The sequence below is a fragment of the Vanessa tameamea genome, chromosome 19 (assembly GCF_037043105.1).
Source record: "Vanessa tameamea isolate UH-Manoa-2023 chromosome 19, ilVanTame1 primary haplotype, whole genome shotgun sequence".
Taxonomy (NCBI): Eukaryota; Metazoa; Arthropoda; class Insecta; order Lepidoptera; family Nymphalidae; genus Vanessa; species Vanessa tameamea.
In genome coordinates this window covers 10,338,761-10,355,414 of record NC_087327.1, presented here as the reverse complement: position 1 = coordinate 10,355,414, position 16,654 = coordinate 10,338,761, and the positions used below count along the sequence as shown (strand labels likewise).

Sequence of the window (16,654 nt, the reverse complement as noted above, 5' to 3'; positions counted from 1 at the left end):
CTGGCTTTATTTTTATTACAGACGTATAGTTTTATATGTATTGTTATCATTTTTTTTTTAATTTTATTTTCCTTTTCTCAGTCCCTTTAATGTTATATGTGAGAACTGTTATTTGCCTAATAGTTATTAAGTATTTGTTATTTTTGTTTATCAACGGCTGTATGTTCTCCAATTAAATAAATAAATATAAATCACCTTAAGATACAAATCAAAATAACTATTGATCATATCATCGTATTAATTTAGAATTAAATTCTACAACCTTCAAAAAAAAGACAATATATACTTTATTCAAGTAGGCAAGCACTCTTGAACCATTATTTTACAGAACTATTCCAAGTAAAAAACAATATATCGGTCCGGAATCGGCAAGAAATTCAGTAGATACTCCTTTAAATATTTAAAATAAAAACGAATGTTAGTTAAATAGTTAATATTATGTAATATATACTGCCTGGAAATCAACGAATATTATATATAAGAATTTCTAGAATATTCCTCATGTTCAATGGAAATCTTATTATAAATTATATTTAATTGGTCTTTACAGAGAAATTTAAATGGTCATCAATTTATAAGTCAGTTCAGTGTGTCGATCTGAATGTGGTTGCCACTGATAAGAACCGGCAAGAAACTGAGCAGGTAATTTTATCAAATAATTACCGTAACAACACACGTATGTATTTAATTAATAAATAACATAAACTAATTAGGGTATGTATTTTTTTGTAGAATTCGTATAGTCTTAATTATAATACTTAAAAAGTCATACGGATGTCTATGGAATTGATTATATCAAATAACAGAAGATGAGACAGGACCACCTAGACTTTTTAATATCAAAATCTTTATATTGAGAGGAATATTATTAGAAAAAAAAAAAAAATATAATTTAGGCAGTTCAGTTGTTTCGTAACTTGTTATTATAATCGTACAAGTTCAAGTAACTTGTTGGATTATAATCACTACGATGCGATAGATAGATATTTACTTGTTGGATTATAGCTTCCTTATTTGACGATGGGTATCAAATGTCTGTATCGTAGGATTTAGTATGTTCACAAGGGTAAGACGCACGAAGACTTTAATTGTACATAATAATAAGTATTATAATTATTATATTTACAAGTACTAGAAGCCCAGTTGAGACATAGATTAAAATATAGCATAGCATAGTATATCAAATATTATTAAGGTTTCTAAGGTACGTTGTCTACATCTTAATATTCATTTAAATCCGTCCCGTTTTTGCGTAAATACGTAACATACAAACATATCAAATTATGCAGAGTAAGATTATTTCGTCCAAATTCGATACGTCATAGTTAAGGAGGCGTATTAATAATTCTAAGCATTTGTTTCGAGTGTAAAAAGTGTCACGTTATTTCGTATTACAGACAGACATACGATTCTCATTACCGTCATAAGTGTCCAAGGTCAACGTTTATGGTCCCCGATCCACTCATAATGTCACCACAGTTTTATGGTGTCCGTGATGTTAATCCTAACTTGCGCAGGCGCCTATGGGTCGTCGACCGCATGGGAAAGGACACCATAACTCACGAACACGTGACAGACACACACATGTATTATAAACATAAAAACATTTTCGTCGTCCGATAACATATCAATTTCGCGATTCGAATGTTTGTATTTTTTTTAAAGTAGTGCTGACCTAATTCACAACACTATCACATGTCGATAGAGATGTTCTTATCGTGTAATAACATCGATAGCTAACGCGTATCTTATATTTTTTGTGGCGCCTGTAAAATGTATGAATAATGTATGGTTTTATCGAGAAACGCCCAATTAAACTCACATAAAATAGATTTTAATGTATAAGTTTACCTATGCAAAAACTCTGAAGGATTTAAAAAAAAAAAACATTATATATTTTTATATGGGATGGATGTTTTTTCTTAGATAATATTAATTAATAAGAATTTTGCGTATTGCACACTCTACCAATACTTTGAAACACCGTTACTTTGCTTTAAGTAGCTTTATTCGTAGCCAGTATTATACAGTAGCTGTATTTATACAGCTCACTTGTGAATAAAATTTGCTCTATGTTAAGAAAAACCTCTTCTCGTCATACTCTGTGCTGGATATCCAAGAAAATCCACGTGCATCCTTCACGATGTTTTCCATCTATCCTAAGCATGAAATGAATTATTATTTTACGTAATTAAAAACATTGTATCAAGAAACGTAAAACTATGATTTCACTTAAATAACCGCCCAGATGTCGCTGACCGTCCGCTCGCTCGACCGCTTTAAAGCTATAAAGTTTAACATAAAACTAAGAGAAAATTAATATTGTTATTTAATATGCAAATATCGTTTATCTAACATGTCCAGTGCGTTCAATCAAAGCGTCCTTTACTCGCTATCTCCGCCATCTTGCCCGCCATATTTATTGCTGGCGGCTATCTTAGGTATAAATCTGTACAGTCTATTAGAAGGATTTTTAATCTGTGGTATGTGGGAAATTCGTGTGGGTGTCTATGGTGCTTAATAAGATAACTTTTGTCTTTGTCGATTGAATCGCAAAATTTATTTTAAGCTACGCAAGTATTCATGGACGACCGGACCCTCTCCGATAAGCCGATATATCTCTTAAACTTATCTTTTTCTTCATTTCTATGAATACATATTTAGTCACACGAGATTGAAATAAATCTAGAACATTCGATCTTCGTTCCTTTGTTTAATCGACATACTGAGTTCGTGAATTTCCACGGCTACGCTGAAGCCTTTAAAATATAAATAAACACTTCTCTTCTATTATTCAAAAATAATATTTAGTATTATAAAGTTTTAATTAAATTCAATTTGAATAGTTTTAGCGATACAATAGAATTCGCCCTTAAATTCATGATATTTATAAGTATATTCGGAGCTATCGGGCGATAGCTGTTTGGCAGACTAACCCAGTTAAATGCCGTTTGTTTTCGTTCATAGTGTACAGAAGTCTAGAACCATAAGTCGCAGAAATAGAGCACGATTCAATAGCTAATCAGCAGTAATTGTGTTGCAATAACACCGGGTTGCGATACGGTTACCATTGTGCGGCGGTAACCGGAGCCGGCACGCTCCGCAGCCCTCAGCAACCGGCCGCAACCCTTCGCAAGGGGACGTGCGAACGACAGCATATTGCCAGGGTCTGATGGATCTTTGTTCCAAAACACATTGTTTGTTGAGCGGTTTGAATTACATTTTTCTTTATTTTCATTATTATTTCAAGTATAGTTTTGATTTAGTGTCTAAAATAAATATTATTAAATGACTTCAAACAATCTCGTAATTATTTATAGAGAATCACAACCAGCGCGACAGTTGGATTGGAGTATTAGAAGCTTTGTTATTACAAGTATTCCTTATAACATGACAAAACCTCCTATATGAACATGTGAATCTAACTTGTGCTGTTGCGTTCCTTTTACAAAACATCAATTAATGCGAGTTCGTATTTCTTAAATCACAAAGGAGTAGTAATAAAAGGCTGTGCAGCGAAATGGCCTAAAATGAAATACGCGTGCGCATGCCATGCGGCCTGTGCCCCGCTGTGAACTATTATTTTGTTCATTATATGCCTCACAGTTTATTGCTTCTATTTTTAAAATTACCACATGTACGATCCGTATGAACGTTTAACACATTAATTTATGACGATAAAGTTTAATCTTGAGCATCTAATTGTTAATAACAGTTGTATGTAAATAATTTGAATCGAATTACAACGACGACGATCAGCCTAACGACATACAAACAGAGCCATGGTGTCTAATGGAATAATTCCACGCGTTAACCGTACTTGAATTTATGGGAACCTCAGATTTCCAGAGAAATGAATTAACAAACAAACAATATTTATTTATGCATACTGCTAATCCGTTTCCAGGATGCACTTGTAACCTATAATCAATTGCTATGACATTCACGTGGCAGCCGAGACGATGGGCAGACAATCCCAGGTTATTAATATTAACTAACAGCAAATATGCGCTCGGGCACACGTCATTAGCTATTCAATGTAACGGAACGGGAGGGCATAAATAATTCAGGAACTGTAGACGTTGGTCAACTTACTCCCGCTTAGCTGAAAGCTTATCTTTTGAACGAATGAGAATGGAATCACGAATGAATGATCCATAAGTTATTTGTTGATGTTAATAAATAAATAAAGGTTTCAAATTATATGAATGATGTTATTTTTGTCGTATTGCTGTGTATCATCGACATTTTTTTTCAGATACAGCTTATTGGTGTTTGGTTTTGGCTTAGGATATTTAGTGTCAAGAATACGCAGTTTTTCAGTAATTGATAAAATTGGTGCTTTTTATTTTGATACATCAAATATTATGTCAGATGGCATTTTTCTAAATGATAAATAAGGTCATCTTATGTAGGATAGTTTTCTTAATGTAATCATAATTTAGTGAAACTTTGCCATAAAGACGTATCGTTTTAATTACTCGATATGTCTTAACTGCCATGTTTTAAAGAACCGTTTTCATATTTTCAGTCTTATCATGGCCTATAGCATGTACTTCAACGATCGCTAGAATATCAATACCTAGAGGGATGTCTGTACGTAGGTACATTGTTATGCGGCACACGATGGCATTAGCGTCAAAGTGTCAGATAGGCTACCTAACGAGCTTCCTCCGAACTTCCGCCGCTGCATCGGTTAATTGAATGTCTAATACGATTTTTACTGGTGTTATTTAAATGAGATCGGGTCTAGATTCCGATTTGCCTCGGGTTTTATCATTATTGGGGATTGGGGGACCCTAATTAATTGTTTTAGAGCTCGCTGTGTGTAGGATCCAATGTAATTATCTACCGCTTGCTCTTTTTTGGTAAATACTTCTAAATCCCAAATTAGTACGAAAGGCTTTATATATTTGCAAATATATTTTTAAAACAATTACATCGTTGCAAACTATTTGTAATGTTTTTTTTTTCAAATTTATTGTATTTAGATTTGGAAACTGCAGTACAGTAAGCTTTTCAAAAGTCTGTTCTTGATAAAAAAAATAATATATTTACTTGAAATTTTATCCCTCATTTATCAGATTCATTGTATTACTTTTTTTTTAAGTATGTAATATGAACTTATACATAGGTATAAATATATTTTAATGAAATGATATACGAGCTGTTTTCTTATCTCAATATCTGTACTTTTAATTGGATTTTAAAAGGGTTATCATTACAAATATTTTCCTGAAGACGAAAACAGGGAAACTAAACGCGTACATCAGAAGCAGTTTTAAACGTTCATTCGTTCTTTAACCGTCACAATCAATACAACAGCAATCCTTCCTGATCATTGCAGGGTCACAATAAACAAAACATATTCACTCTCAACCCTTGTTTGACAGGCGACAGGCGTCTCACCAGCTCCATTGTCGAACCAGCTACCCTCGCGTGCAAACTACTGAACAATCGGCACATAATGACTCCACTCCACAACGCCATGTTTTCCTTTGTAATCATCCCTTCGCTCCCCTAATGATTTTTCCTCTTATTTGTTTTTGTGTGGTAATTGTTGTTTGGTTTTCTCGTGAATTGCTTGCGGCGGTAAATAAGCCGTAGCGGAGGTTTAGGCGGCTGATGTGGTTCTGATGCTGCGTGTTTCAGATAAGTGGTGCGGGGAAGTCTTTTAATAGTTACCGATGTTTGGAAAATAGCTTCAGAAGCTGGTACAGTGCAGTGCTCACAACGTACAAAGTTTTGTTTCGTATTTCAGTCAATACCAAAAATAATTTTAGAATTTTTCGAATTTTTCGTCGCAATTAATTTAGTCCATATACATACTGTCTATATTATTAGTTTTAATGTTTCACGGTTTTTCCAAACGCCTCCCCATCAGATAATCGTTTCTCCTTAATAATTCCACTGCCGTTTTTATTATCCTTTAAAGTTTAAACTGATAAAACTAAATGTAAATACGATTAAAATTATTCAAATCCATTTACAATTGAAAAGGTCGACAAAAAAAATTATATCAATTGTAAAGCAACGGTTCTAGAGGCCGCCCTGAGAGACTTCGACACGTGTTACTGAGCTTAACTGCACTTACAATTAAGCTTTAAGCTCCGGTTAATTAAACTCGGGCTGTATTGTCGCGAAACCCTTTAAGCCGCCCACAATGCGAGCTTTTCTGTAAAAAGCCCATTCAAGACCGTGGACTATTGATGGACTATATTGTGTATGGGCTGTATGAAATTTAAATAGTATTTTGATTGGATTTAAACCGCGGTTTCCGCTATTGACTGTTTAATTTTAATAGGGATTATAGTGTGGTTAATTACATTTTTAATCCGATGACATAAAATCATATAAATTTCGATAACTACTTCGCTTGGACTTAGTTCAAATTGATTTTGAATAACAACCGAGGTCATTGCAAATGGTCCTAAATTTATTTCAATATTTAAAGTAAAGTTATTATTTTATGTCCAACAATTTTTTACGTTCCATTTAATACATTGTAACTAGGTTTTAAAGTAAGAAACCAACGGTTACCGGATTGAGGGTAGATTTTTTACACACAATATTATTAGAAACATCATACGTGATAGCAATACTGTCAGGTTGATATTGTCAATGACGTTCATCGAATCGGTGCTGCCAGCTTAAAAATTACCTTTCTACGGCTGCATTCCATTTTACGAAAATTAGTTAAAACTTAAACATGGATGGTAAATTTTGTTTGATAAAATGAAAATCGAAATGCCGAAACAGACCGTTGAGCTGAAAGAGTCTGTAACAAATTCAATTATGGAGAAAATGGAAGAAAAAATAAAACCTATTATAGAAGAAAACAAAGATTTCAAGATAAAAATAAATAAACTTGAAAATGAGATTGAGTATTTGAAAAGAGATAAGAAGCAATACAACATTATTATTTTTGGACTAAAGGAGGAAGAAGAACGCCTGGGCTAATACAAAAGGTGAAAAAAATATTCAATAAAGACATAAATATAAATATTGAGGCTTTTGAAACAAACAACATTTATCGCATCAGTAAGAGAAGCCCAGGTGTAAAGCCGAGGCCGGTTCTGCTCTCCTTTGTTAATGCATGGAAGAAAAATGAGATAATGAAAGTCCGGAAGAATCTCAAAGATATATATGTCACAGAGGATTATACTAAAGAAGTTTTGGAAAAAAGAAAATTGTTACAAACTAGACTGAAAGAAGAAAGAAATAAAGGAAATTTCGCATATCTGAAATACGACAAGCTTGTGGTAAAGGAAAATAATGCAACCAAGGAAAAAAGAAAAAGAGAAATATCTTCATCGCAGCGAGACAATACAAAAGTTGAGAAACAAACCTGGATGCCATCACAAGACAATAGGCGTAACGCTTTTGATGTCATGAGAGGCAGATCCAACTCTCTCTCTTCCTATACGGCGGATAATAATAGGCAATAACAATTAGCTATCGGCAACCGGAAAACACAACTACTTAATACAGAAAACCATTTAATTAGAAACCACCAAACTCCCCCAAGCCGACTGGTCCTCGACGATTGCAACGGACTACTACAAAAAACTATACCAAAGTCGTAAAGGTGAACAAGTTATAGAGGAGTTATAACTCAGCAAATAAAGAGGAAATTGAGCCAATTCTAAAGGAAGAAACAATAAAATCTATCGAATCCCAAAAACTAGATTGGCACCTGGATCAGATTTAATCACAAACGAGCTATTAAAAATTACTTTACCAGTGATGGCCCCTAGACTTACAGATTTGTTCAATGAAATCCTCGAAACGGAAACCATCCCGGAAGATTGGACCAAATCAACAATCATACTGCTGCATAAGAAGGGAGACAAGGGCGATATAGGAAACTATAGGCCGATCAGTTTAATATCCAATATTTATAAAATATTTTCAAAAATCATACTAAACAGAATCACCAATACATTGGATGTAAACCAACCTAAGGAACAAGCTGGTTTCCGAAGTAAATTCTTTACTATAGATCACATACACACTTTTAGACAAATTCTACAAAAATTCACTATGAATACAATAAAACATATTACATAGGGTTTGTAGACTTCAACAAAGCGTTCGATACATTGGAACACAACTATATATGGGACGCTCTGAACAGGCAAGGGGTTCAAGAAAAATACATACGAATAATTAAAAATGTATACACAGCGAGTACAGCAAAAGTTAAACTTGAATCTGCAGGTAGTGAATTTCCTATTAAAAGAGGTGTACGCCAAGGCGATCCGATATCATCTAAAATATTTTCAGCGGTGCTGGAAATGATATTCAGAAATCTGAACCGGACCAAAAATGGCCTCAATATAAATGGCAAAAATCTCAGCCACCTACGCTTCGCAGACGATTTGATTGTATTTTCAGAGGACGCAAGAACTCTGGAAATAATGTTACAGCAATTATCCGACGAAAGCGCAAGTTATGACGAATTCCCAACAGGCAGTACCCAACGAACTGATTTTAGTAAATAACGAACAAATAGAATATGTAAATGAATATATATACTTGGGTCAACTTATATCTATAGATGGCAGCATGAATAAAGAAATAGAACGAAGAATAACTAATACTTGGAAAAAGTCTCTTAAGGAAATATTTAAGGATAAAGAGATGCCAATGAATTTATTGTAAGAAGAAGCAGCATTAAAGGCTATTTTTATTTTTATTTTTTTAACTAGGTTTTTATACGAGCGGAAAATTACCAACAAATGTTTCCTCTATACGATACTATAGTAATCCTTCTAATTCTCTCAAATAAAACCAGAATATAGATATATTTAATGTATTGAATTATGATCTCTATTGTATATATGTAAAGAACACATAATTGCAATTAATGCGTGAATACTCTAAACGCATTGGTAAACCTCAAACCGTTAAATGAATCATGAAACCGAAACTACTGTTCGGTCGATTTGACTTCGTTTAAATAGACAATAAAATTCTAAAATTGGATATATTGCCATCAAACTGTTTTTTTAGTGTAAGTAATTGCATTAACCTAGTTTGAAATTGAAACGAAAACAATACAATACAATACGTGGAAACTATATTTTAGAAAGCACGTGTAAAATGGCGAATTTTCCAAAAAAAAGATTTTTTTATCGTTTGAAAACTGCTGAATTTTTTGGACTGATAAATTTAACTGGCTGCATTTTTGGTTATTGTTTCTTACCGTGATCATTTCATTATAAATGTATTGTTTGTTTAAATTCAATTATATCGAAACATGATGTTGAAACAGTTAATTATTAGTAGCTGAATTCGTCAATTCTTAGGACCTTATAGGTTAAACAATGTTTCGTACTAAACGACTTTGGAGTTCACATTGAGCAAAATTAATCTGTACTAAGATCTAACAAGGTGTCGTGAATTGAATATTAATTATCTCGTTTCTGGATAATTCAAATGGATATGCTTTGTCTGAAAAGAGCATACTTTAATGTTAGGTCAATTTAACAAATAAGAAAAAATACACGTTTGATTATTGAGTAGATATCTTACGTAAGAATATCAGATAAAAAAGGGAATTCCCTTAAATATGTAAAAATAAAAGAAAACTTTCAATATAAAGAGGGAAGTTACTAAAAAGATGATTGAAACAAACCCGTAGAAACTTCGCGACACGTTCCACCCTAAGTGTATTAAACCGCCAAAACTTTTGAGAAAGTGTAAGGAGACAAAGTGAAATAATATAAATACTTTCAATAATAAAAACTTGATATTGACATAAGTTTTTCCGGTTTGGTTTAAAACAAAAGCGGAAAGAGTTTGTGTACTAAAAAATAATGAAACTTAACATAAAGAAATAATTTAATCACACGAAACGAGATCCTTCTATTTACTGGTTTAACGATTATGCAAAATAATACAGAATCTTAGTCTCAAAATGGTTATATGTTAATACTAGATGACTTTTCAAATAGTAGCTTAACTTTTTTTTATTATTTTACGTAAATTTCTGGAGAAGAATATTGCAATTCTTAAAATATTGTTCTAAAATGATTCAACTACGCTCCAAATTACACTTGAAGATACAAATATTCAAGTGAAAAGATACTAAGCTGGTAGAAATCGCTGACTCTTATAACTTAGTCTGCATCTTTAAGTTGAACAAAGGGGCGAGTCTTGAGAACATTTCCAGAGCCGTGATAAGAACGTCGAAGCGAATAGAATGGTAAAGTAACCCTGTCTATGCACCCACAGAATGTTTTCCTACATAAACAAAGGTGTTTACGCCCGCTTTCAGCGCCGATGGTGCATTATTTCCCGCTTAATGCTGTTTAGGATACGTTTTTGCACTTTTTAGTCGACTGTTTCATTTTCATTATTAAAAGTTTCATTTCTAATGATGTTTTTTTTTTCGATATAGAATATTTGTCCATATCATGGTATTGGTGCTAGTCATCCATAACAGTTAAGCTAAAAGCATTTTTATTTAGCTAAATATTATTTTTGTCAAATATATCAATTTAGTTGTGATTTATACGAAATTTAGTTGATATAAATAATATAATATAGCATAATCAATAAATATTATTTTTACATAAATAAACCGAAGTGCCCTATGCCTGATATTTGTCGTTCTTTAATAACATTTACCTGGAAGAGATCACTCTACCGGCCCGAGATTTAATTTTATCCGAAATGTAACTGAAGGCAAAAAAATAAAAAAGTGCCAAGTTAATACTTTATATTTCAGGAAAGTAATATGAAGAAGGGAATATAATTCGACGGTATCGGACGAACATCGGAAGGTCCCAGTTGTCAAAGTTAGCGAACTTTTTATTTGAACGGACAAAAAATCAATCTACTGTAAACAGGTGACGTTTTGTAAAGCAATACCATCAATTCAGTTACTTTAGCAACTTTTATTTGACTTATTGTTTGGAGAAGAATTTCTTTTTTTATGTATCCTGTTATTAATATCTATATATTTGACAAACTTTTATACTCAGTTCTCTTTTGTACCTGTGTTATCTGTAGTAGTTGTTAAATAAAGTAATTCAACAAAATAGGTTTTATATTCTCGAATCTATCATTTGCCTCTTATTCGTCTCTCATTTTACGATTACTTATCGGTCACACTTGAACAAGGTCGCTTATCGTCCGAATTATCTGAGATGGTTCCCATGTATACAGTATTGAATTTTACTGCGCGCCAATATTTGTTAGTTTTACGATCCTATGATTTATGATCGATAATTTTCACCAGATAATACTGATAGTGGCCAGCAACAAGTGTAGCAATAGGTTCGGTTTTTATTACACCAATAAATCTTCTCCCTTTCTACAAATTAACTTTTTGTGTGCTATAAAAATAATTTTATTATTCATTACTTGCGTTTCTATGATACGTATCTTCTACTGGATTACGTTTTGTAATAGAAAAATTTTCTGCATTAATTTTTAATTAAACTTTCCTTTTCACAAGATCTTTGTTTTCATTGCGTGTTAGATTAGCATTAGGACTGTAATGCGTTCTTGATGAAAACTGAGATTTTTTATTGAAATAGTCGTAAACAAATATAAACCATAAGTCCATTACTTTAATATGCTAATCGTTAAGCAAACCCATAACACATTCCATCGATATAATCTCCGATGTCGATAGAAAATTGATTGCATCGCGTTTCATAATATTCTAATTTACGAAAAAACTTTTTAAACCAGAAAATGTTTTAGCCTTCGCAAAAAATTCAATGTTAATAATATAAGTAAATTAATGTTATGTAGTATAAATTGCTATCTAAGAAAATTATATTTTTTATGGTCGATTAGATCAATTAACGGAAAATTAAAATTATGTTTCTCAGCTCACTTGAATTAAAATGGGCGCCATCGGAGGTAACTATTTTGATTATTTGACTATTTTGAAAATTAAATACATAATATGTAAACGATCAAATGATTTATCGTTCAAAGGAATTAAACAGTCCACAGCATCTAAAGGAAAGGCTCACTAATGAACGAGGACTGTATCAATTCCTAAGCTAACATTGGTTACTTCTAATAATAGAAATCACCCTAAGATCCACCCTTTAAGAATTCCTGACTAATAGAATGCGGATAGACAGACAGACAATCCATCACGGCACCCCTCCGATGTATTATTTATGGGGACATCCTGCACCCACGGCTAATCTTTCAATATCTTGAGAATTTCGGGGACATCAATGGGGATCCCAGAATTCCTACTGATATTAACAAGTTTTTTGATAGACTTATTCCCAAGGCGATAGAGTACATATCTGTTTAGCAAAAAACTGCTGAAGATGCTGTTATGGCGAAAGCAGATAAAACCGCAACCACTGACGCAAACGTTATAGCATTTATTGATAAAGAAATACAGGCTATTTTCCAACAGCCCCGTACCGATCCTAATGCTACGCTGTTACAATAATTGCAGGATTTGTTTGTTTTGGTTCGGAATGAGAGTAATAGCCTTGCATTGGATGGAAAATGTAATTAATGGTGCTTCCTTAATGAATTTACGTTATGAGAACCGCGGGATGTAATCGACTCGTAATATCGAGAGATATACAAATATTAAAACGGCAAACATCGGTAAATAGGTATGTAAGAACATATTATTATGAGACATTTATTGAATAGTTTATAAAAAACTGAAATTTTAGTCAAAATATTCAGAATTAATAAGTCATTATTTTTAAATATACTCTATTAATAGTTGATTTATTCATAACTTTAGAAAAGATTCAAAGGAACGATGAATGATCAAAATAAGTAATTTTGAATGTTAATTCTGACATTGAACCAAGAATTGTAAGCAGATCAAGTTTTATTCATCATAAAAACGATCTTGATTTTTGACAAATGATTTAAGAGGAATTCCGCGATTTTATTTTGAAGATATTTAATCGTACAAAAAGAACTTTAGGTTAATTTTTTTTTTAGCTTGGCATGGAGCGGACCGTAGCCCTAAGGCGATTGGCTATAAGTGTTGTAATATATTTTGTCTACGTCAAACACAGGCGTGGAAACTTGAAATCGTTCCAATTATTTCTTTAAAAGCATTTTCTAATATCTCTCCGGTAAAATATACTGTAAATACAGTTATACTTTATTATTTAGTTGCGATATTAAAATTACGATCGACTTTTATCTATATCAATCGTGTTTAATCATTTACGACTGATGAAAATACGTGGGATACAAGACACCGGGTATGGAGGTATGGTTAAGAGTTGTGCTGTTCGCACGATCTTTCGTTGTAATTGTATTTACGTTGTTTAGTCTTTAATATTTTTCTTCAAGTATATTTTGGTATTATATATTTTGGTAAGTATTACAAATTAATTTCATGCGAAAACCAACGACAATTACCATAGTTTTCGTTTATAACTCTTTAATACAACGTATCCCTTTAGTTTTTATTTATATTAGAACTGTATTATTATCGTGTTGTGTTACAGCAAATATCAATTACATATATGTATATATATATATATATATATATATATATATATATATATATATATATATATATATATATATATATCATTTACTCATTTGTTTTATGTTTAGACCTAAAGAAAGCAAAATTTTGACATCCACAAGATTACTAAAAAGTATCAAAAGCTTATCCGAACCCATAATTAGAATCATCCGGTACAATTTTCTAAACAGTTTCAAATGAAGATAAACCAAATAAGAATCGAGGCATCCGCCAAGCACGTCTATAAATACAGCACTTAGTGGCAGAAGAGAAAAAATATCTTCGAATAGAGGGGGTACCGAGAATAGATCCCTGTGCGACTCCGAAACCGGAGTTGACTCTTTACCTAATCCTCCCCAGAGACTTCGAAGATCACATATTTGTTATTTTAAAATCTATATTAATGTATCAGTTTTTGTATTTATGGTAAATAAAGAAAAATCAAACTCATTTGTAGATTACAATTTTTCATTAATATTGTAGGTTTGTATGTATATCATTCCAATTCAATAATTTATTTTTAAAAGTAAAACAAAAATAGCTATTCTTTGAATATCGTTAATAACATTTCGCAATCCACTAACCGCCAGAACAAATCAACGAGTTCTTAATTTAAAAATGCCCGCTCATAATCGATGTGCAGGCGCAACTCATTATGGTGCTTGTAACGAGCGTTCGTAAATCAACCGAACACCGACCGGCGTCATACCGATGAGATCAGGAATATCGATTCCACTTCTCGATTTCGGAATATCGATTTTCTTTTGATATTTGATTACAGATTGCACTCTGGTCATTAGACTTTCTCACTAAATTTAAATAAAAGTAATACAAAGATCGTCTCGATGATCGAAATTAAACAGAAACGTGGTTTTTGAAAGGAAATCGGACATAGCGTTCAATTGCAATTAAATACTCTCATACCGACTTATTTCTTTGAATCACTGTTTAACGAACTCACGAAAAACAACAAAAACAAGTTACATCTCTTTCGTTCAAATAGCTAAAACATAAGTGGAAAGGAGAAAGCAAAAAATAAAATAAAATAAAATTTAAACTTTATTTTATCGTCACAGGGTTTAAATTTGTTTTTTTCAATGATGATCTTGGTCATTGTGACCCAGAATGCGGCGTTCGCTTGCCAAATAATTGACGACGATGTCATCGGTACACGCCGCTGCTGCCAGAGGAGACATTTCGCAATCCAAGGTAGATAACGACATAATACCTCTCCCTTACAGGCCGAGTGGATTATTTTGAGTTTTATTCAACTAATGTTGCATGTAAACAAAAAGTGTAATATAAATAATTCATGAAGATTAATTGTCTCAAAAAGCATTCTCATATGCAGAAAGAAAATCGTATAGAATTATGGCAACGTCTATAAACACGAAGGACATTATATTGTATTGTAAGGAAATGTAAAAAAAATTAAGCCCACCCCTCGGTCTACAGTTAAAAAGTTAATTTATGTTTTAATTCTTACAAAGTACGACTACATCTATGAACATATCCAATAATATAACCAGATAAATTATCGTTTACTCCTAAATATATATAATCTTCAAATTATATACGTGGGATTATAATTAACTTACATAACAGTTAATTTCAATTGTGCACAATACTTTAATAGTGGAGTCTTAACATCTATCAATACATTCCTCGATGGACCTGTAGCGAGGTCTGAAGTGCTCCAAATTATCCAATCTGTATCGAAGCCCGCATCAAAACAATTGGTTCGTTAACCCGTTGTGAATCAGCGGGGCCCGTTGGCAGCTCTCCTAATAGTCACCGACATTCATCTCGCGCCGTCATCGTATCATTCCACGACTGTTTGCGACGACTGACGGGGTGGTGGTTGTCTGACAAATTGACGAACGCCACCAATCACCGATGCCCATTCATACAACGACACTGTTGCTGTACGGGCTCGGAGTGGATATTTTGATGGATTATATTTTTATTGCCAAATTTATTTATTAAGCTTATTTATATTCGCGTGGCGTATTCTTATAATCACCACACGAAGAAATTTTCGAACATTTCAATGTAATCGCAGTTAGTTCTATGTAAAAGTCACTCATAATATATCTAGAGAAATTACAATAATTTAGATATACATATTTATAGGTACATATTATTTATTATACATGTATGAATAGTTTAATATATTTAAATTATCTGTTCGAACGTTATATGTATAGATAGCCATAGTCTAAACTCAAGGAGACAATAAACGCGAGGGAGTTCACGTCACGCTAACGAGAGGTAACGCGACTCTGAAACCGATACGTTCATTAGCTCCTCGCTTATCCAGGCACCCTGGTACCGAAGATTACCCAGCGGATAATAAATTCAAACGAGTCGGCGTCAAATGCGAATACCGATAGTAAAATAACAACTGAATTCCCTACAAATCCTCAAGATTTTGTCGGAGTGATATATATTTCGATCTATCTTTGGGATTAGCACTTAGAAATTCCTTCCTAAAAGGTATTATGGCTGCAATTTAACTTGTGTATGCGATAGTACAGGCCGTTTAGTGCGATATGGCTAAGCAAGAACTGATTCAACGAATGTAGCAAATAGACTAGCAAGCAATCGACAAATTTTAAATATTTAGCTGGTTTAGCGACTTTGTACACTATCCAGAAAGTCGACTTACGACATAGTTATTCAATGATTTTAGCGTTATATGTCATATAAGAATTATGATGTTTAATATACTTATAGACAATTGATTATAGAGAGACCGTACCTTAAACATTAATTACACACACGTATTTAAAAAATATATGAGTGTGTGTGTTGATGTACTCATGTAGGTTGGAATTTCTCCCTCAAATATTGTGTTTAACCTGGATGTTAGTCAGAATGATGACGTTAGTAAAAGGAGGGATGGGATTAAAGTTTATCAGTCTTTCAATAATATCTATTATTTATATAGAAAAGTTAATGGTACTGAGTAACTTTCTGAATGTCTGAGAGCCTCTACAAATGAAAGAGCTCTTCTTAGCAATGACCTTAGAGATGACTGAATATCTAAAGAGATGCAATCAATACACAAGGAAAGTCACAACTGTAAGTTAGTTAAGTTATAAATTGGTTGAAATAACGGTAAAACGTCACACAAGGTCCGGCGAGGAGTACGAAGCGCAT

The 16,654-nt window shown here is 32.7% G+C and overlaps 1 protein-coding gene and 1 pseudogene across 7 annotated transcripts in view; one reads left to right on the top strand and one right to left on the bottom strand.

Moving 5' to 3' along the window:
• The window catches only part of LOC113402792 (homeobox protein homothorax), a 247,449-nt gene that overhangs the window by 166,764 nt on the left and 64,031 nt on the right, over nucleotides 1–16,654 (bottom strand). The gene's annotated exons all lie outside the window — the stretch shown is intronic.
• On the top strand, nucleotides 1,468–7,448 carry LOC135193833 (ERC protein 2-like; annotated as a pseudogene).